Below are 22,785 nucleotides of genomic sequence, written 5' to 3'. Positions count from 1 at the left end.
GATATAATCCTCCTCAATCAAGACTTTTTGCCCATGACAGTAATTGCTAAGCAATCTCTCTGTCTCAACTCACAAGCCCTTTCATCATATTTTCTCCTCCATCCCATTGCGAAAGGAGAGTGAGAGAATGGCTTGGTAGGCATTTGGCAGCCAGCCAAAGTCAAACCACCACACCTCCTTGCAGCCATCTCTTGAGCATTCAGAGAACATTATTATGTCATTTTATAGAGCAGATGTACAGTATCTATTCTCTTCGATCTCAAATGAAGGAAATTTTAACTAATGGTAGCTTTAGAGTATAGAAAACAATGAGCAGTAAGAATTATTGCTCACCTGAGCCTTTCCTTGGCATTATTTAGCATAAGTAAAGCTTCTCAGAAAGAGAAGAGCAGGATAAAACTCTTCTGAAATAAGAGGTGAACTGGAATTTTCTAGAAGCATAGTTCATAAAATGAGCTTAATTGCAAATAACAATGTTATTAGACCCACTTATCATACATAACTGGTATGGTAAGCAGGAACAGCTTCCCTCTGAAACAGCATTCCTTTGGGGATGAATTCATAATCAGATGACTGGCCACAAAAATTATTAGGTCTTCTCAGAAGCTTTAATGTTTGAACATCAGGGAAGCTAGCAAAATTTTCATCTCTAATGTACTAACTATCATTTAGTGATTTCTAAAATACAGTAACATTCCTTGATTTAAATTACTTTCTATCATCCTAATGGGTACACATTTGTTTATTAATTTATTGTATCATACTGTTTTTCCCTTTTTTGTATTGGAGTTTCTCATCAGAATCTTGAGGTTGATGGGGTCTTTTACATTTCACAGTAATTTTTTTACACTTCACAGTCATAAAAACCCAGTTTTGAGGGTGGGTGTCCTTGAATGCTCCTGCTTCCCACCTTGTTGCAAGGAGTCAATATTCTTTCTTATCTTCAGTTCTTTAAACTAAGCAGATCCCATTGGTCTATTTCTTGTATGGCCACACTCAAAAGTGTATCATGTAGCTGAGCTGAATCTTTGCCACTGGAAGAAATTATTTCACATATTTTACAAGTTTTACCCTTGCCAATGGAACCTAGGATGGCATTTCCCATTTTTGTAACATGACATGGTTGACCAAAGTCCATACTTGACCAGAGCTTTTTCTTCAAAACTGTTGAAGAAAGTTGCTCCCCATCCTGTATCAACAGGGATGATTCATCCCACTCGTATAGCATGTCTTTGGATAATTTTAATTCGAGCTTCCTTTTAATTTCATCCTATTATTAATTTCATTTTCAAATTTGCCAGGAATATTTTTGAACTCTATTTTTGTCATCAAAAGAATTTCTGTCTTTAGTGACATTTGCAATTTTAATTTAAGAATTAATTACTAGAAACTAGAAACCATCATCTTTAGTGCATTGCAAGATGAATGAGTTTGAAATCCTGAAAAGAATTAAGATTTCATGTCATGCCACCTCTAAATTTTAATGAAGGTCACACAGATGTAACTCAGTCACTTTAGACTGATGAAAGCGTAAGTTATTTACTTATCTCGAGATTTTTGGTGTCTCAGGCTACCCAAGGGTCTAGCCTGTACAAGCGTTTATCTCTTAACATCAGGAGAACATGCAAATGACACCAATAGAGAGGGGTTTATTCCTGATTCTGTTCACCCTTCATGCTATTGTCTGGGGGAGGGGGGGGGTTTAACACTATTATATTATTAGTATTGATATTATTCAATTCCCCCTTAAATTAATTTCCCTGTTAAAAGATGGATTTCATTCAGTTAGCATGCATTACATTAAGCAAGGAATTCAGCTAAGTTCTTTAGGGGTTCTGTCTGTCCTTTTCATTAAACAATAAATGAAATTGTTTCAAAAAATGGTCACTACAAGTTTTGCTCATAATACATATTTCATCTTAGTTATTCAGTATTATGGAAAAAGATCATTGTTCAGACATCTAAAGTAAAGGCTTATTTTTTCACTGAGATGTTCTGGAACTATTTGGAGTGGCTCAGATTCTGTCCCCAGTCCAACAGAGTTTCTGCTTGCCGATGTGGGCTCATCCACACTGCTGGAACCCATCTGCCAGCAGAGCAGGGCTCATGAGAACATTTCTGTGCACAGGGGGGATGTTGTGTGCCTGTCAGATCCAGAGCTGTTGGCAGGAAGGAACAGATTCAAATTTGGATTTAAGCTTTAAAACCAGAGATTTATGTAATTTGATGGAAAGAGAACAATTTCATCATGCTTCTTTGAAGTAATTAGAAACAATTTTGGAGCTAATTTCTGTGCATAGAGAGATTTCCTGGACTGGTGTTATCTGTGCATTAGGCCATAATCCCAAAATTTCTTGTATTTTTGCTTTACTGTTATGGCCTCAGTGGAATTAACAAAGATACTTACATAACTAAAGTCAAATACATAAAAACAACCTCTTGGTATCAGAACCAAAAGATGAGTAAACAAACAGTGGCAAAGGGAAGATAATGCTTTAAAGACTATTGTACCTGAAGAAATTAGCATATTTTCTTCATTTTCTCTTTTCTCGAGTGACAGAACTTGTCTTGCCACTGGGTATTAAGAGAAATGTGAGAGAGGAAGCAAGAATGCTATAAAGATCCTGAAGCCCCCTGTTCTCAAGAAAACGATCTTTCCATCAGACCATAAACAAAAATCAACCCAGGCTTGTTGGGGTTTTTTGTTTGTTTGTTTAGGACTGAGCTAATAATACATCTTGTCATAATTGCATTAAGTCATGTGCTTACATTTTTGTTCAAAGAGTATTTTATGAATTCGAATGTAAAAGAAATCCAGGGAAGGGAAAGCCACGGAGGAGCTGGAGACCTAATCTTGGGATGCTTCTGCCCTCTCGTGGCCATTGTGACACGCGTTCTGCAGCTCTTTACTGTGTAAATACATCACATTTATTCTTGTTCACACCCTCGACCCTTCTCTAAGCAGGTTCTCAGTGTGCCAGCAGGTGGCTCTGCCTACACAAGCTGAGACCCCCTCCACGCCTGAGCTCTCTGCCCAGAGGAAAGCAGAACTCTTTGGCCCTATAATTTTACTTACAGTGGAAAGAGGGGCAGGACCCAACCAAAAAAAAAAACCCCAATCCACCACATAAACCAGGTTTCTGATAAATTTGTATTTCTCCAGCTGCAAAATGGAGATTTTCCATTATAATAATGAAAATCATTGTTAATGTAATATAACCATAAGTCTTGGAGGAAGGCTAAGCAGAAATTATTATGAGAAATTTTGTTATATTTTTGGGTGCATGCTTTATTTTAGGAGAATTGGCAATTGCGTCCAGTTCTTCTTATTATTATGGTTTAGTATTGGCATCTGTTGCTGGGTGTGGGTAGCTGATGAGTGCAGGTACCTCCTTTGTGTCACTGGCGCTGTTTTTAGCATATTTGGGCAGAACATTAGTGGGTTTTGTTTACTCTGTCTCTGGCAGTGGACCCTTTCCAGAAACTTGGGGAGATTTGTTGGTTATGGTGTGTGACAAGCTTTGGTTATGATTCCAGTAGTGCTGAGTTGTGGTTTGGTGTAGACACTGTTGATAGTGGAGGTATATTTTCTGTGTGATTGGATTTTATTGGTGTAGCTGTGTTCTATCCATGGGGACCAGGGTGGGTTTTGGTTGCAGGTTTGGGGTTGTTGCTAATTTTTTTTGTCTTATAACTTTTATGGGGGCTATTTGGGGAGGGATTTGTGCAGTTTAGGGTAGAGAGAAGTCAAAAAGTAGTTTAATTTAAAATAGCAACTTTGGGAGTTGGAGATAAAGGTTTTCTTTCTGAAGGGAAAGGACTCTAAGAAGAGGTATAATCTTCAATCTTCGGTTTACAAGACCAAAGTTCTTATAAACTATTAGAGTAGTTTTAGAGGTTAAGTGATTTGTTTTCTAAAGCTCCAACAACAGGAATAGGATTAAGGGAATTATGAAGTAGGTGAGGGAGGCAAATTGTCTGATGATAATGAATGGATGTTCTACTGCTTGGCTACCTACTCATCTGAGAATAAAGAAATTGTCTACTAGGGTTTAGGACAGGAGTTGTGACAGGGTTGAAAGGTTATTCTATGTTGTTTTGATTTCTGTATGTGGGGGACAAGGAAAGACTCCTACCGAGGTGGTGAGAGCTAGGACACATTGTGTCACATTACACTGCAAGAGCTGCAGAGCCACCATGGCAGAGACATTGGCTGGCTGGCTGGCTGTAAGCCATTGCCACTGCTCCAAACACCATCTCAGGCCTTGAGAGACACATTTTATGGTGACATAGCCCAGAGAGAATCAATTCAGACAAGGGGACTCATTTTAGAAGTAACCTTATAAACTCTTGGGCAACACGGTATTGAGTGGATGTATTATGTGCCTTATCTCCCCCAGCACTCTGGAAAGATGGAGAGGTATAAAGGGCTGCTGAAGACTATGGTAAAAGCATTGGGCATGGAAGCATTGGGATGCAAACTCAGCAGATGCCACTTGGCTGATTAACACTACAGGATCTGCCAACCACTTTAGTCCTGCCCAAAAATACCCCTACACAATGTGAGAGGGGACAACATTCCCATACTACACATAGGGAAGTGCCTGGGGAAGTTGATGTGGATTTTTCCTGCCATGGGAAAAGGCAAACCCATTCATGGGACTGTCTTTACCCAAGGACTCAGGTGTACTTGGTGGGTAATGCAGCAGTTGTATGTTGCAGGAATGACCTGAACTGGTGAAGAATGAATTTTGCGAGGAGCGAGGAGTGTGATGACAACCCAAGCCGGGCTGGTGACCAACAATCAAGTATGCTGTTTCTCCTGTCCTGGCCACTCATCCTGATGGAATGGAGCCCAAGTTATGGATCTGGAGGGAAGGAGAAAGGCCATTAAAGAGAATATAGTATCTCTCTGTGAAAGAACATGGGATAGTAGTTAATGAAAATGAGGATGTATGTGCAGTTTAAGCTGTATGCACGGGAATGCAGCACAGTTTCACCTATATGGGGCTCTTAAAAGGTGAGCAGATCCAGCTCCTTTCCTCTCCAGTCGATGAATCTGTTCATGGATGGCACTTCAAGAGTCTCCATTGGTGTGATATTACCTCCTGAGGCAGTTGATGCCAAGGATACGAGGGGCCTCTAGGCCAGTCTCACTGGGGTGCTTTTCCCACTTGTCCCCTGTTAAACTCACCTTGGTGTCTAATACAGACAATTCCTGGCAACTCCCTGTCCCTCCAGAGGTCCAGATGGGTTCTGCACTCCTGTGTCTTGATGGCATCAGTGTGCACCAGTATCCACTAAAGCTTTGTACTTCTGTGGATCTGATGTGCCAGGCCATCAATTCCACACAGTCCAGTATGTCTGGTCCTCCCTTTCCTGCTCCTGGCCAAAGGCAGGGACCCTCTATTCCTGTTTCTGGTGGGGAATCTTTGTGATGCCAGACCTAAAGTCCCCTCACCAGCATTAAACGTGGCAAACAGTCATCCTTTTTCAACTTCTGCAGGTACCTGAACAACCTTGCTCCATGTTTTCTCCTCATGTGTGAAATTATTATAAACAGTATGAAGAATGTTTATTTGACATTGAAATACCAGCATTATTATCCTGGCTGGTCACAGAAGAATTGTGTACTAATTGTGTTTTTCGTATACATCACTCACTGCAGCTGCAGAAGATTAGGGTCTATATTTTGTCCATGACTTAAGTAAGTACAGTTATCAATTTATAATGAGTTTTCTTAATGATTAAAAATTATAGAAATTAAAATTTTAAATTCATTTCCATAACAAATTGTTATCTTGCCTCTTTGCAAACAAAGAGTATCCGAGGAGCTGATGATTGCTTCTGGCCATTCTGGCCCCTTCCCTCCTGCCCTGCATCACGGGCTCCCTCATACCCTCCACTGCATCCAGAGGGCACTCTGGCATCAGCTGGATGCTCTGCAGGATTCCTTTAGCACCACCAGGTGTCCCTGCCATTTAAGAAATCACCATCCGAACCCTGCCTTAGAAGACAAAACGCTTTTTTTTTTAATCAACTGGAACAGTGTTTCCAGAATGGGTAAAAATGCGAGGAGCATCCATCCTCCCTGCCTCCCTCGCTCTCTCCCTCCGTCCCCGAGCACAGACTGTGACAGAACCGAGATGACTTTTGTCCATGGGGGTCCAGGCTGTGACAGCCTTCCAGCAATACTGTAGTACGCTTACTGCCTCTGCTCTTGTCGCATGTCTTCGAACAGAAATGAACACGAGAAAATACCTGACATGACCGTGAGACATTTCGCAAAGACAAGTAGCCTGGTACCATCTGCCCACCTTCCGTGGCAGCTCTGGGAGTGTGTGTAGCTGCTCCACCGGGAATTTCCACGGTTCCTGCACATCTTCCTTTGGTCCTTGACCCTGGGAACGAGCATTCAAGCCCAGACGGACAGGGGCACTGCAGAGGTCCTTCCAGCCTTGTGGGCTGTCTCAGAGTCTCCGGTGGCAAATGTCTGAGGAAGGAATATAATAATAGAGAAATACAAAATGATTTTTTCTCTCTCCTATTGTCCCAGACTCCAATTCTCAGTAAAGTCCTTCCCATGCCTTCAGAGATGCCCTTTCTGTGCCTTATGTTCTTATACTGCAAAAAAACCATTTGAAACTACTGTCTTTAACTGACCTGTACAGTGCCACACCACAAGCACCAATGGATTTTATGAAATAAACTATATTCAGTACCAATTGGATCTATTAAGCTTCCTTTTCTCATCTCTGTGGTTGGACAGAGGTATGCATACAGGTCATGTAAAACTGCCAGAAAATGATGAAAATGAAACGTCAGAATCAGCCAAGAGTTTCCTCACCTGGGTCAGCTGCTGCATCAAACAGCAACCCTCTGGCAGAGGTGGATTTTTCCTCTCAGCCTAGACCCCTCTTGCTCACCTCCCTTTTCCTGCTGGAGCTCTGGGTCTCACAGTTAAAACAGCCACATTCCAATTAATAGGGCAGAAACACCAGCCTTTTCTATCATGAAGAAAAGACTCCTGAATCACTGAGATGTCTCAAGTATGAAATATTGTGCCAGTTTTTTCAACTGTTTACTTCTGTATTCCTGATTTCCATATTAATTTATTTCTATGCCTATCTCAACTCTTCTTTCAAAAGCATTGATAAAACTAATTGCTAACACACATTCTACAAATCAACAGAGATTATTTTCAAAATTTGGATGTAATTTAGCACATCATGTGGCAAATATAAACTTTGCTACTATGAAATTATTATTTTAAGAGCTTTCTGAAATGTATATACCAAAGTATTTACACTTTAAAAACCCTGGTCCAGAGTTGGTATTACCAGACCCCGTTTCAGCATTTTTAGGTGTGAAAGATGCATTAGATCACTCAATCTGGCAGTTAAAAAATAAATTTACTCATGAGAGGGCTTAAAAGGAAAATATTTTCTTAATTTAATACCACACAAGTGAGGCAGAGACATTTATAAATAAATCATAATAAAAGGTTGTCTTCTCTGAAATGATAATTTGAATTTCGTTATAATTTTCTGCCCGAGAATTTCACAGTAAAGGGTAGCTGTAGTTCTGTAGAGACTCACATCAGTGCCAACTGGAGGCATCACTTGGTATTACACAGTTTCTTTTCTTGATAAGTTAATAGCAAATACATATGCACAGGCTATTGATGCATTTACTGAAACATCACCATCTAAATTTCTACCAGCCATCCCCTCCAGTGCTTAAGCAGACAATAATCCCCTGAGTGAATTAGATGCCTCATGGTAAGTGCATCATTTCTTCTATGGACTAAGCCAGAGTTGCTGTGTTTGCAGCCTTTTACACTGCTCCAAGAGAAGAATGAGTCAAGCAGGTTCAAAAATCAGTTGGAACTCATGTCCCAATGTTAAAGGGCTAAAAAACAAGGTAGAGAAAAAAGGAAGATGTGGGATGCTTTCATTAATTCCTACTTCTCTAGGATTTAACATATTCCTTCTGTTGTTGGGTATTTAGAAGTGCTTCCAGACCACAGTATTCCTTTGGGTGCTGCAATGGCATTTATGGAAGCCAGAAGGAAGCGATAATGTATAAAACTTTCGGCAAGAGCGTTTTAAAACACAGACCAATTTTGTGCCATTTGAAAAGAGTATAATAGGAAAAATCAAGGCACTTTTCTAAAGAGGACTACATTTGTAAACCAGAAAATGTCGTCTTTATTTCTTTACATTGATGTATTGCACAGACATTGCCAGAACCAAAGTATCTGCAAACAGGCTAATTCCAAGATACTGTTGTAGTTTAGTATTACTTTTTACATGTAGCAAATCCCCGGACAGAGAAAGGCTTAGCAAGGACACACATGGAAACAAAACCCCTTAAATGTCCTCAATACTCACTCCATAAAGGAATCAGACAGGCAGAAAAATTAAAAATCATAGCAAAAAGAAAATTGGAAAACCAAGGTATTTTTTTAACTGAAGTCATTCTAGAGAAAATTTTCAGTGCGGAATTCCCCTGTCAGACACGCAGATAGCAAAATGCTCACAACTGCAGGTTAATCACAGAAGCACCATGGAGACACATCAGACAGCAGAAAAAGCCCTCTGCTCATGTCAAAGGGAATGTAGGTGTTGGAGAATCCTGCTAAGCAAGCAACAGCCCTGTACATAGCCTTTCAATTTTGGTTAAATTTTGAGTCACAGTGATTTGGATATACAGGAACAAAACTTTTTCTTAATCACAGTTAAGGACCCCAGTGAAACTCAAAGATCTATCAAAGACAAATGCAAAAATAAATTAGGACCTGGGTTTACAATAGATCATTATTATATAATGTTATGTATTATTATATCATATAGGTAAATTTTGCAATGGCTGTCTGCCAAATGAAGGTCCCCACTGTAGTAAGAGCTCAGCAACAACAGAAGCCAAGAGAATACACATGAGAGAGAGGCATTATTAATGGAACAGCTGCAGGAAACATTTCTGACAGAGCTGGCATCTTATTAGCTACTCCTAGTCCTATGAAGAAACAGGAAACTGTAATGTTCATGCAGCTCCTTGTTTTGTGTTGCTGTGGCCAAGGGAAAAGAGAACGCGTGGGTGGATTTTCCGGTGGATGCATAGTGCAAGTGAGATAAAAATTCTGATTAAATATTTAGACTCAGGGAAAACAAAGGTGATTTGGGACATAAACTGAGCTGTGTTCTTGATTAATAAGGGAATGGTAATGCTGCCTTCAGCGAGTAGAGGGCAGCAGTACCATTTGCTGCATAAATATTCTCCTGTAGACTATGCTTTTGTAATAGGTGGACAGAGAAGAATGGGAGTCCCTGTTATGGAACAGGCAGCTGGAGGAAAGGGAAAGAAGGAAAGCAAATAAGTGCAGTTCCTCTAGCAAATTCAGTTCAAGGAACTCATAGTATTGCATTTAGTATATAAACCAACATCCATGAAAAAAAAACCCTATTTTTTTTCCAAATAGGACTTAATTATATTCTGTGCATGAAAAAAATGAATTCTGCCTTGGTCTGTCAAAAATATTCTGGCCATTATGAATCTATATGGAGCCAAGAGGAAGGCACACAGTGCATGATAGAGGGAATTATCAGGCTGCATGCACACGTGTGCGTACCCTGCCTAGACCAGGGGTAAGAACAAGGCTGGCAGTCATGAGTCTGTGCACAGCACAGCAACAGCTCTGTGTGTTTATGTGGCAGAGTGATAGTTAGTTATTTGATATTCAACCAGGTTTGAGAGTTTGCCCTGCCTTTCTCTCCCCAAAGTTGTCCCTGGTATCTATGTGTGAATGCTTTTTCTGTTTTAACAGCCAGGAAATTAGAAGCCTTCAGGGGTTGGAAGCCTGATTTGTGTCTTCCTCTGAATTTGGATAAGTGAAGCTGTGACTCCTGTCCCCAGCTGTCAGCCCTGCTACACACAGCAGAGAGGAACAGATGACAGCCAAGTACTCAGAACAGCCAAATAACAACTGGAAGGATCTGCCTGTGTTAATCTGGCACAAAGCAGCGATGCTTTTGGTTGTTTAACAAGTTTGGATATCATGGTTTATACCATACTTATGTAGGTTGATAGAGTGCCAGAGGTCTATAGGTATAGATCAGATACATCTTCACCTACAAGTACAGCATTAGCCAGTAGGGGTTTATGGAGAGCCAGTGGGTTGGCTGGGTGAGCAACACCAGGACATCCACTGGGAATGGGAAGGACTCTCTACATGAACAGGGGCATGAGGCACAATGCACTCCACACTTATTTCCTTTTACTTTTTTCTAGCAAAGAATGACTAATGTAGTTAATCAGGATTGCTCTGAGGTCTGGAAGTGGCGTTTTTCTATTTTATCCCCATGAAATTTTTCTATAATTTTTTTTGAGAAATTTCTGCAGAATAAAACTAAATCTACCAAAGGTTTAGCATATGGACAGCCCAGACATGCCAAAGGATAGAAGCAGATAATTTGTTCATAGATATGTAAGAGGATTCCCATAATTTCTTTCATAATACTTTGCTTGATTTTTTCTTCCTATGTTTATAACAGAAATGGGGAAATACCAACCATTGTTTAAATTAAATCTGACAAAAAGATTCTATCACAACTATTCAGCATCCACTGATGCTGGGCTGCTGTTTAAGACTGACCTTAGCTGACCTTAGTAGTGGGATCATCTAAGATATTAATCATTAGAAGGGCTGCACTGTCACACAGAAGGAGGGAAGCTGGTCAGCATTTTGCAGAAATCTGTGTTTTCAACCATTGTTTTACCACAGATCAGCATAATCAATTTTATCAGTTTTATATAAGCTTATCCTGGCTCACACACAAGGTAAGTGGTTGCCTCAGGACTGACATGGGACACCTCATCCAAGCTGGACAGAATTCTTTCCTAATACTAAAAGTTTCTATTGTTGATGAGGCATAGCAGTGACAACTGCAGCCATCTAAGGCTGACCTATGCCTTCTGGTAATTATTGATTAATTCACTTCTGGACTGCACTGTGATTGCTAAGTCATGGAAGTTTCAGCGATCTAGGCAAGATAATGACATTCAAAAAGGAAAAGACTCATAGCTTCCCTTTTGCTCACAAATTCAGACCACTCTGAACTCAGATCAGAAACTACAAAAGACAGAGCTTTTCATTACCTCTTTCCCACAATTTCAGTTTCTTCTTAAAAAACTTTACTTCATCATTTGTTTTATTTCATCTCAATAGAAATTACATCAACAATAAATGACATGCTTACAAACTGTAGCCATGAATTTGGTAGGCATGATGAGTTGATATTTATACTTAAAGGATATCTACCATATTTACAGAACAGCCTGAACATCACAGGCGTCACTGTGACCTAAAGAAAAACAGAGGAATACATAGGAAGTTGAGCCCAGTGAGTTTCAGATGAGGGATGCTGAGAACCAATGGGTGTAGCAAAAAAGGTTTCAGGCAGGGAGGGGTAGAGAGTTTGGTTTCTGGAGGGACTTAATTTGGTGTGCTACTTGATACTCAGAAATGCAAACTTGGAAAATTTGCTACAGTCTTCAAGTTCCTAACAGTGCACTTAACATCCACATAATAAAAACAGACCCTGCATGTCTGCCTGAAACATTACAGCATTTTGGTACCAGCCACCTCTTAATGATCAAATTTAGGTGAGGAAGACACTCATGTTCCTGTTAAGGTCTACCTTTAAAGCCCAGTTGTACTCACTCCTTCCTCCCTTCTTCCACACATTCTTTACACATTTGCATTTACTTCCTTCTGCATAAAACCATACTATTTAAGTACTATTTGCAGTACTCAGAGATTTGAAACACAATGTTGGTAAATTATTTAGCAAACAATTAGAGGAAGGAGTGCAAACAAAACCACTAATTTCCAAAAGTATCTTTAATTGCTTGGTGCAGTCTCAGAACCCCAAGCAAATATTAAGATAATTAATAGCTGTCAACTTGTCAGTCACATGAAAAAGCACCTTCAGTCAATTGTCAAACATGTCCCTCATTCTTCAGAAGGTGTGAGCACAGCTACCTGCTGTTTCTTTCAAGGTCACATTGACTTCACAACACTATTCCCATGGTGTAGAAGTTCAAATCTATTTTGATAGTTCCTTTAGAATTTCCAAGCCTTTGTTCAGCAATCGCTATCAATGAATGAAACACTTTATATCTCCAATGAGTACTTCAAACATAACCTTTGAATAACCTCCAATAATTGCATGACAGATGACATACATATGAGTTTGGATGTAAAAATTGTTCCAACAGAGTCCAGACAAGCACAGAGATGTAGAATCTGTGATCAAAAAGGCAAAACAAGGCACCTGTCCAGAAGACAGCTGTTCCCATGCTTTGTTTTGCAGGAAAGATTTTGGCTTATCGGATTTAGACGTATCCTGTCACTAGCAATATATTCATGCCTTCAATAACTACTTAAAGGATTAAATATAACTGCAAATTGCTAGTGTTGTGGATCTTTGGGATTCTTAACATCCTGTGAGGTGTGCCTTCCCCCACCCCTTTCAAGCAATAACTACTAGTGGAGGATGTGATAGCTGCATCCACCTTACTCTGGACTTTGGGGGCAGATGGCAACATGGCAGCCAAGGGCTGTCTGGAATGGTGACCCAGACGTCTTGCTGGTATGCAAATATGACCATAAGTCACTCATCTTTCTCTATAAATAGCGGGCAGCCCAGGGCCCATGGAGCTCTCCTCTACAGCAGCGGGCTGCACGCCAGGATCTCTCCTTGAGCAGGGACACCTCTCAAGGTTGCTCCTCCAGGTCGAGAGATCCCTTCCCACAACAGATCCTCACTAAGTGATTAATAGCATGATAAACTTTGACTTCTTATGTAAGTGGTCTAAAGGATTGACCGTGCATGTATAATCCTTTCAACCTAAACTGTTGGTAAATCTGGGACTAGGAATGACCAGCTGTGCCTAGGCTGCTCTCTGAGAAGGGTTTTAGAAGGCAGGACAGTCTATTCTGAACCCCATGATTCAGTGGGAGGGTCTCTCTGATGGTGTTGTCTGACCCTGTTCTCTATGCAGTAACTAATCAAGTGTACCTTGCCACCAAATCTTGTTAAATCACTGTCGCATTTACCATTGAACATTAATGCACGTTATATTGATAGAGTATATGGTGGATTCTGTCTTATGAGTGAAGTGCATCGCACCAAGACACAAAGCTTATCAGTCTACTATCTGAACAAGAAAAAAACAGAAGGAATATTGCTGGAGGTATGCCAACACTTCCACCAAAACAGCACTCTCTGGGAGGAGTGCAACTCCAAAGACCCACCTTCATTTTGGTACATCCCCATTAACCTCCTAGGAGGCAGAAAGTACCCATACTTTTTTTTTTTTTGTTTACTATTGGTTTTGCTAACTTAAAGCTGTAAATCCCCTTCAGCTCTTTTTCTGAGTATTGTTGAGCATTACATATTTGTACTTAACCATTTCTGCTTTTAAATACAATATAAGTGTGATTTAGTGCGTTTCTGTGAGATTTCATTGCTCTGACTTCTTAGTGAAGGGAAGCAGCATTATCAAGATGGGGCTGGACAGTCTGTCTTCTGGCACAAGACTGTACACAAATCCTGGCATGGTTGTTTGCATGTGGAGTGTTTCATGTATTAGTGCTAAATATAAAGACTGGCACAGAGTGCCTCACTACCTTTCTGAAGGAGAGCATGCCTGTGTGGATGCTGCATTAATCCTGTGACCTGCAAAGGGAGAGTGCAAGAATTAGGTTTCTGAAGAAATTAGGCACCCAAAAGAAGTGTTACTTCAGCTGCTTTTATCACATGAAATCTTACACCTCCAATGCTCAGGCACTGCCTAGCATGCCAATGACCACCTCTGTAAATTCAGACTCCTTGTCTCTGAGCAACTCATATCTGTCTCTGACAGAAGGAATTAAAGAAAAAAAAAGGGGGGGAGGGGGGAAGGAAAAAATGGAAAAAAGCTTAAAGTGTCTAAGTTTAAGTAGCTCAGAGCTATTTCAAAGGGCTCTGAAATGATCCTGTATTTGCCAGCCCTGTAGGAGGAGGCACTGGGAAGCAGAGTATGGCTTCCTCTCACTGCCAGCCCATTGGCCTGGGAAGAGTCAGCAGCACATCAGTGGGCTCCTGTGGCTCAGTTGCTCGGTCCTCTGAAAATGTGCTGGCTTAAGCTTCTGTTTGCTCAGGACTTCTGTATTGCACTGCATGGAAGCCCAGCCCTGGGAGTGCAACTTTGGAGACTGGCTTGTGGTCCATTTGCGTATTCTTGTGAGTCTCACTAGAATGCTTTGCACTTGCATCCTCAGAGTCTGGAGGCAGCCCAAAAGAAACCAGCATTGAACCTAAACTCATTTTTGTCTCTGGAGCTGATGCTGCATTTTGGGACCTAGCTCATGCCAAATGCAATAAATGGTGATCTTATACCCCAGAGTAGATTTACTGCAGGATCCCTTTCTCAGGGTGAGAAACAGCCTTGGCTTTAAACAAGGGGACACAGCTTTTCAGCATCTGGAAGCTTGTAACATCAAGTATGGTAAGGGCTCCCTAGAGAGAGTTTTCACTGTCCATTAACTTTTGCAGTGTGTCAGCTTTCCAGAATAGTTGGAGAAGTCACTATGGAGCTTGGGGTGTTAGGACAGAACACACCAATAAGACAATAAAATTCTCTGGACTAGCTAATATGAGCCAGAAATCTTGGTTGACTCTTCTCTGGTAAAGTCATCCTGCTTGCTTACAGCTAGCAACAACTTAAAAACAACTCACACAGACAGGAAGAAGTGCATTTTGCCCAGAGACGAGTTGGAGCTCCCTGTTGCTGGACAGCAGCAGAGGCAGCAGCTGGGACAGATGGAAAATCATGCTATGAGTGTAATGCTGATCCATGAGAAATGGTTTTGCACATTCTGCAGCATAGTCAAGTACTTTTGCAACTTTCTAAGAGACCAGGGAAAAAATCAAGAACAAAACTTGAGCTGAGGTTTGAGGCTGCCTACGACTGGTACAGTGAGGTGATCTTTTCATTTCTTAGCCTTTGCAGAAGGAAGAAGGCTGTTATCACTGTAGGACCAGGCTACAGACTTGGGCCCTCATCACAGACCTCTAGCAGATAAAGTGGGGTACTGCCTAAACATTGTCTTTGTTTAGGACAATTTAAGGGAGTGGACATTCCAAAATTAATTACCTCCCCTCTTACTTTAACCCTTCCCTTTGCACCTATAGAGACAAGTGTGGGTAGATATAAGCGGAAAAGTTACTGTTTACTAAAAAAATGAAACAGCAACAGGCAAAATAACAGTAAATAATAACTGGAAACAAAGTTGCTGAATCTCAGGGCAATGCCCCTCAATCTCTCCAGCCTTGGCAGCTTTGTTGACAGGAGCAGCTGAAAGACTCTGGTGGCTGGGAAACTCAGGCGCCGGAGAACTCGGCAAACCTGCAGAGTCAATTCCTCTGCCTCCTCCTCGGCTGGCTGGACCTGGCTGGTGCCAGCACTGCAGTTTCTGAGCCATTCATTGGTGTGTTGTAGGGCACAACTGGTCTCTCCAAGCACCGAAACCAGCACCTCCCAGCCCCGATGGCTCTGGCTCCACACTGTGGCTCTAGACAGGTATTGTGAAATTTTCTTGAAGCAGTTTAGCATTGCAAAATGCTTTCCTTGCAAGCAGACAAGGAGCTCACAGAGAACAAAAGAAGGCTTCTGCCTTGCCCTGTCTCAGCTTCCCCTAAAGAAAGAAAGGAAAAGGGCAAGAGAATTCCGCCTGAGCGACCCTGACCTTAAAAGAACCTGCCACGCTGACCTCTGTGGTTCCGTGTCCAGCTGCCGGGTCTTAGAGAGACAGTAATAATTTTGGGAACAGGTAGATAGGGAATACAATAACACTTTGGGTTGCCCAGGACAACGTTGTATAACCTGGTGCTCTGGTAGAAAGATGATCTCCAGTGAAAAGGAGTTACAGCCAGATTACTGTTCAGTAAGACCTCATTCCTCATATATGCTCATAGATGGTTTTTCTATTCACTAAGAATAGAGGGATAGATGATATGGATGAGCCCTCATAAATTGTCTTTGTCCCTATTTTCACTGTCCAGAGAAGTGGACGATTTTAAAACAAGTGGAACTCAGGAAGCGTTTATTGTAGAACACTACTCTCCAAAACTGCACATGCATCTTTATGCACTATCAAGTGACTACTTCCCACTCTTGTGCGCAGAATTCAACATTCATTTGTGTTTAGGTCTTGTACTTAAATTACATTTACATTGTCGTTTTGAAGAGAAGGGATTTTGTAAGGGCACTGAAATCACTGCACCTGCTCTTTCTTCCTTGAAGAAGCCAGAATGGTATAAGGAACATCAGTGTACACTAAGTTTCATCTGTGTTAAGATGTCCACCTTTCTCAGAGGAGAAGATAGATTGCTCTAATATGCAAGGTTTTGTAATAACAAAATGTCTCGCCTAAAATTGTAGCTTAGTTGGTAGATTAGGGAGAAAGAATTATTCCCATGTAGATTCTAACACTGTATTTTAATAAATGTTTTAAATAAAGGGAAGGCCACTTCCCATGCAGTTTTGCTTTGTTCTAATGAAATATTTACCATGCTGTAATTGCAGTCCATCCCTCAGGCAGAAGAATACTGCCAGCCATGTAATAAATATTCTACCATGCCTAAGCTAGGATTTTTGGAAAAGAAATTTCTCTTAGTAGGTAAGAGTTGTTTGATAATGGTTTCTGAGATGACCACTAAGGAATTTGTTCATTAAATGGATTTCAGAAAGAGCAGAGGTGTAAGATTCTTCACACATCATCACAATTAGCTAATCATTTATATATTCAAAAAACTTTACTAACTATGCCTCACAGAGGAGAAACAAACTACATGAGTCAAATCACCAAGTTACTTCTCAATTCCAAAAGCACTTCATAAAATCACCTCCAAAAATACAGGAAGCTCTTTTGAAAAAAGAAAGAACAGGAAAGCTAGAGAGGGCAATGTGCAGAACCAGGTACTTCCCCACTGCCATAATTCTGCTGCTTGGCTTAAATCAGCTGAGACCCTAGATCTCCCTTCAGTCAATGCCAGAGTACATTTTTTTTCCTTCCAGAACTATTCTAGAGGCAAAAAATCTAGTTTAATCATAACAAAGGACATCAAAACAAGCCTGGATTTATTTCTGCACTACACAAAGTCTGTGGTCAATGTCCAAGGATAAGGATAGTGCCCTCATTTTTGAGTCACATCCACAGGTCTTTCTCACCTCTCTGGCCACTCCCGCCCTTTTGCATTAGTGCTGATATTGGCCCAGTATCTTCAGGCTCATGCTGATACTCAATTTCAGTTTGTGAAAGCTAACTGTAAGTACTCCTGTAAAACCAAATTACTTGGAATAGTGGAAGTTCATGCAATGCTGTAGAGAAGACAGAAAATGTCACAGGAACTCTCATACTGCTTCCTATCTCTATTACTGTTCACAGCTTCTCTCTTCAGGAAAAAAACAGGATGGGGACAGGCAGGGAGAGAGAATGCAGCAGGAGAAAGAGTGAAGCTGTTCATTTCTCTCAGTTCCCTCTCTCACTCTTTGCCTTTCTTTCCTGGGCTTTGATTTAATACCTTGATCTGAGAAATGGAAAAGAACAGAGGATCGCCAGAAGGTAGCAATAAATATGCAGCAGTACTTTTCTGCCTTTAGTTTTCACCTTCATTCATAGCAGAAAAATTGCCTCAACACATTCTTCCTTACAGAATGGGGAGGAGGACACTTTATGCCAAACAGAGATGTATTTGTTTCCTCTTAAAAGAAAAGATCAGCCTCTTACTTCTGTATTCAGAAGCATGTATTTACAGAGTTGTTATATCGCCTACAACCAGACTTTAAATATTTATTGCTTGTGTGGCTGAAAAATAGTGCAATCAGATTACAAGAAATCCTCCACAGATTCTCCCTCTGACAATATTTCAAGCCATGGGGGAACACACACTACAGCTAGCTGGCAACTTACTCCACAAGCAGCTCTGCAGGGACAGATCCTGCTTAGATGCTGGGTTCCTCCGCAGCTGGGAGGGGAACACAAGCCTAAGGAGCCCAGTGCTTCATATCTCACAGAAAAGATCCACAGACTCTCAAACCAAAACAGAAGGAAAAGATCATCAGATAGTAATGTTCAGTTTCGAATATTCTTGATGCACGACACAGAGGATCGCCCTGGGTAGGGCTTTTGGACTGCAGTCTGTACCAGTCAGTCGACAGCCTCCGTGTCTGCCCATATATCCACAGAGGAGACATCCTGACCAGCAATGAAGACAAAAGACACAACGAATGCGAAACATTCATTTGGACAGACTAATCCTACAATTCAACAAATATTTTCCTGTTCAGGAGCAGCCACCAGTGTCACTGCAATAGGGAACAATATCCCAGGAAACTGCAGCACATCTCAAAGGACCATCCAAGATTTGCACCTTATGTGCCACCAGTGCTCAACGTTCCTCTCCAGGACACCACTGATGAATTCATCTGTATTGGAAGAACCACTTCTAAATCAGGCTGTCTTAAGGATCAATCAAACCTTTCCTCAAACACACACTCACTGTACAGTGTGGGTTTCCTCCACAGTCAAGCATGATCTGGGGACTGTGGAATACTTTCTGCCCATTCTTAGGGAAGATGGAGTCAAATGCAAAATGCTCTTCAAAGGTTTCAATTAAAAATATTAATGAGATTTTAGATCAAGGCTTCTAGATTTTAGTCATCTTCATGGGAAATGGCAAAGCTTTAACTTTTCCCTGTTTATGGTGTTTCACTACACCTCAAACTTAGCTCTATAAAGGTGTCCAGTCTCTACTTAATTGTCCACAGTGCATGCTGCATTGTACAATTTTTTTCTGAAGTGGAAGCTCTGAACCACACTGTTAAACACAGGAAATTTATCTTTTTTTTTTTTCTAGAAAGACAAGAAGTACCTGCAGAAAAGTGCAGATGCATAAGTAACATCTTAATACATATGACAAGTCAGGAAACTTTTCTGCTACTTAATTGATCATTTTTCTTATGAGTATAGACAAGAGAAATTTATTTTAGTTTTGCAGTTTCCAATTTTTCTTGTCTGGTCCCTGCAGTTATGAAACTCCTGATTTACTTTCATGCAGAGTGAGAGGGATCTTTTCATGCCAGCACTTGGCTTGTTCCAGGAGAAGTGAAGTCATTCATTACCCGTGATACTCTGTAAATACAGAGAGATGAGAGGAAAGCACACCATTCTTCTCACACATGGGTGGAGATGGACCAGCTGAAGTTACTACGAAGAGTATGAAGAGCTCTGTTAGCACTGATGCAGAACCCACAACTCACATCCCTAGCTGTAAGTATAGGGATTCTGAAGTAAATGACAGAATTACTCCTTGCCTCTCCTGCCCTAATATAGGACAGAAAAAATACATTTTCCAATGCATTTTCACTCTTAGAAAATATGCAAGAATGCAGTGCTATTTATGGCTTTCAAAAGGCTAGAACAAGCAAAATGTTGGCAAGGATTTTGCACAGAAAGGGTCAAACCTGTGTTATGAGGTAGCCATAAAGAAAGGAAATAAAAGCATCATGCCTTTCTTTAAAAGCACAATATCAAAATTTAATTTCCAAATACTGCAAATGAAGAAACTATATAAGAAAATTGTATGCTTCAAAGCACATAGGCTAAACACACACCAAAATTAAAAACACTGAAGAGGATGGCAAAATGTCACATCTCTTATAAATGAAAGGCTAAACTAGCCAGCAAAAAAAGGTTGATAAAAGCAGTGCAAACGTTGAAATAATGCCAGTGAGATGGTAGAGAGAGAGGACAAGGGGAGGTGGCCGGCAGTGAGCATCCTGTGCTCGGAAGACATGCTGGGAAAATGCCAGAAACAAGTGGCAGACAGGATTTTCATTCTGCTTAAACTAGCTTCATTCCTTGAGAGACTCCACTGTGCTGAACAGGGTTATTTAAGTTTTACTCCTGAGGGTAGGGGCATCCTCAAAAACTCTTTGTGCCTCTGACAGAAGGCTGGTACTCCTTAATTTCCCCAGTTTTGTCAGATGTTGTAGTGGTTTTAATGGCACTGGTATATTATCTGGGTGAGATAAGGGGGTTCACAGCCTTGGCAAGAGATACCCTCATGCCTTTGCTTCAGTGGTACCCCAGCCTGGGCAGAGAAGACCCCCTCCTATTTGTTACCCACCACATGCCCAGAGGGCAGCTGTCACAGGGGACTCTAATGGCACGTGGTTATTTAAACAAGGAAAAGCCAAAGATTTTCATGAGTTAAACTCATATGTAACAGCTATAAGTATATTAATAGCTAAAAGCAACACCGATGTTCACTGCAGGAAGGTTTCCTCTCTCCTTCTTGTCCCAGGCTCTATTACACAGGGAAGCCATGGGCTGCTTTCACCTTGCATGAGCAAATCAAATCTTCAGGGAACAGCTTTAACAACTTACTTCTCCAGAAAAATCAGAGCCCTTTTCTCATGGGTAATGGGATAAAAAAACCCCATAAAATCAACAAATGTCCAATGCCCTAAGATACAGCCTTTTTCCTGATGTCAAGGGTGAATCTACTGTCTTTTTCTTCTCTTTGGACAAAACACTTCTCTTTCTTCCTAGCCTAAACCTTTGCCTCAGGTTTATCCCTGTGCAGATGAAGGAACAGGGATAAGCAGGGAAATTGCCCTTGCCCCTTCCTCAGCTGCCTCCACAGACCTCCAGCTACCACATCACACTCGCAGCTCTCCTCCTCTGAGACCACTTCCCTGTGCTTGCACTTGGTAGAAGCTGGCTCTATACATCTTGTTTTCCCAAGCACTCCTTGCTACCTCAGCTTTGGGGTTTCATCAGCGTGTCATCTCTGCCCCAAATGTATCTGCCCTTCTCCAGGATGCCCTGCAGGGCAGGGTGCTCATGCGGCAAGTTTCTGTCTCTCTGAAGCCAGGGGAGGGCCAGGGCCAGCACAGCTGGTCCCAAAGCTGAAGCGGCTCTGCCCTGACCATGACCTTTGGCCTCAGACACAGGTGTAGGACAGAGTTGTGCAACAGAATATATAATTTTCATGACAGAATGCCTTCAGGCTGTTGTCTCAAGCTTGGACTGCTTTTGGGGGCAGCCACAATCACTGCAGTGTTCTTCAAGGGCTTCCCTCTGCCAAAGCAGTCATTGACAGTGTAACAGTATGTTGATATACCCAGCAAGGAGAATGACAAACAAATGTTATCCCCAGTGAAACACAAAGAAAAATTAATTAAACATGTGTATAAAAATAATTACATGCTACGTAAAGACACATGCAAACTGACATTCCACAGATGACTCATACTTCCCTGCTCTTTTTCCAGTGTTTCCTTGAAGCCTGCTCTTAGCTATCCTGAGCAGTGTGTGTTTGCTCACAGAATCATGCTGCCTCCATTGAGGACACTCGCCTGATCCCAAATCCTCCTCACCACCAGCATGGCCACATCTGCTGTAACAGAGCACATAAGATCTCAAGACCAACCATAGATCTGCCTTTGTCTTCTAGGGCTTTTCCAATCCCCTGAAACAAAATAAAGCTCAAAACCCATACAGAAGCACAAACAGGCAGATTTTTAGGACATCAGCTTCTTTAAAGACTGCTGCAAAGGTTCAGTTGGATTAGCTGTGACCTCGTGACCATGAAATCAGCTTGATCACCATCACTAGTTCTGTAAGACTAGCGCACCAGGAAGAATGGGACAGTACCAGACAATGAACAAAAGTGATTTCTTTTTTCTAAGCAGCTTTATCAAAAACCTCAGAGGCCTCATTATAAGAGACTCTGACATCTCCACCCCTCAGGTCTTTCTCTATTAACCAAAGTGTGTAAGGAAGGAATTTTAGACAGTCCTTGCAATGCAGCACTCTTCGCAACATTCAGTCAGTTTCCTGTATACTGATCTTCCTTTAGGGCTCAAAGTGTTCCACCACAGGCTCTGATGTTTGTACTTCAGTCCAAGAAGTTCTGGTAGATTATACCACCCTGCAGAGTCCTCTCTGTATCTGCCCTGATACTGGGTCTCACTCACCAGCCTTTTTTGCTCCCAGCCAGAAAAACTCTGTTGAGGGGTAGCTGTATTATCACTATGTGGTGGGGATGTATTTTTGGCAAGGTTTAAATGAGCAAAGGAGCAGAGCTGGTAGAAAGGGCAAAGCATGCCAGGTATACAATAGGAACACCCCACAGCTGTTCTGGCTGTGGGAAATGATGATGCTCAGCACAGCTGGTGACACTGGTGGATGAAATGGGATCAGAAAATAAAATAGAGCCTTGGGCGAAGAAGAGGTTTTCAATTTAAATCTGAGGCACATAAAGCAGAGAAAGTAGCCATTTAAGCAAGACTGTTTAGCTGTGATGTTTTGTAAGGGATGGACAAGGCCAATGTTATGAGCCAGCAAAAAAGAAGGGAGTTGCAGAAAGGAGAAAAGGGACTGAGAGGGAAGTTAATGAATGCTCTGGGACATTTGTTCCCTTCTATTTCAGAGAAATACTTCTTTTAACCAGTAATAACCTCCCTAAAAAGCGAAATGGACTGAGTGTTTCAACACAGCTGCAGGACACTGCCCTGCTCCAGTGAAGCACTTCAGCACATACTTAGTTTCAAGCTTATGGGCAGCCCAGAAAGCCAACAGGACCATGCACTTTCTTGGAGAGAATTATGAATATAAATGGTCTGCTGGATTCAGACCTGGGAGCTAGAGTCTGCCTTCAGCTCCACTCA

The 22,785-nt window shown here is 41.4% G+C and overlaps 1 protein-coding gene across 4 annotated transcripts in view; it reads right to left on the bottom strand.

Annotated features, from left to right (window-relative positions):
- CUNH14orf132 (chromosome unknown C14orf132 homolog) overlaps positions 1 to 22,785 on the bottom strand; it is a 234,467-nt gene that overhangs the window by 62,449 nt on the left and 149,233 nt on the right. Inside the window, exons 1-2 of one of the 4 annotated variants that reach the window (XR_001860240.1) lie at positions 13,694 to 22,089; positions 6,318 to 6,493 (exon numbers count right to left, since the gene is read on the bottom strand). The gene's annotated coding sequence lies outside the window, so the exon portion shown is untranslated. Of the gene's footprint in view, positions 1 to 3,159; positions 4,869 to 6,317; positions 6,494 to 13,693; positions 22,090 to 22,785 lie in introns of those variants that run through there. The other 3 variants (XR_001860239.1, XR_001860238.1, XM_017729043.1) reach the window with 3 other exon arrangements.

Source organism: Corvus brachyrhynchos, unplaced genomic scaffold, assembly GCF_000691975.1.
Source record: "Corvus brachyrhynchos isolate BGI_N302 unplaced genomic scaffold, ASM69197v1 scaffold1, whole genome shotgun sequence".
Lineage (NCBI taxonomy): Eukaryota > Metazoa > Chordata > Aves > Passeriformes > Corvidae > Corvus > Corvus brachyrhynchos.
The sequence above is the reverse complement of the archived record's forward strand: the minus strand, read 5'-3'. Positions and strand labels throughout refer to the sequence as shown.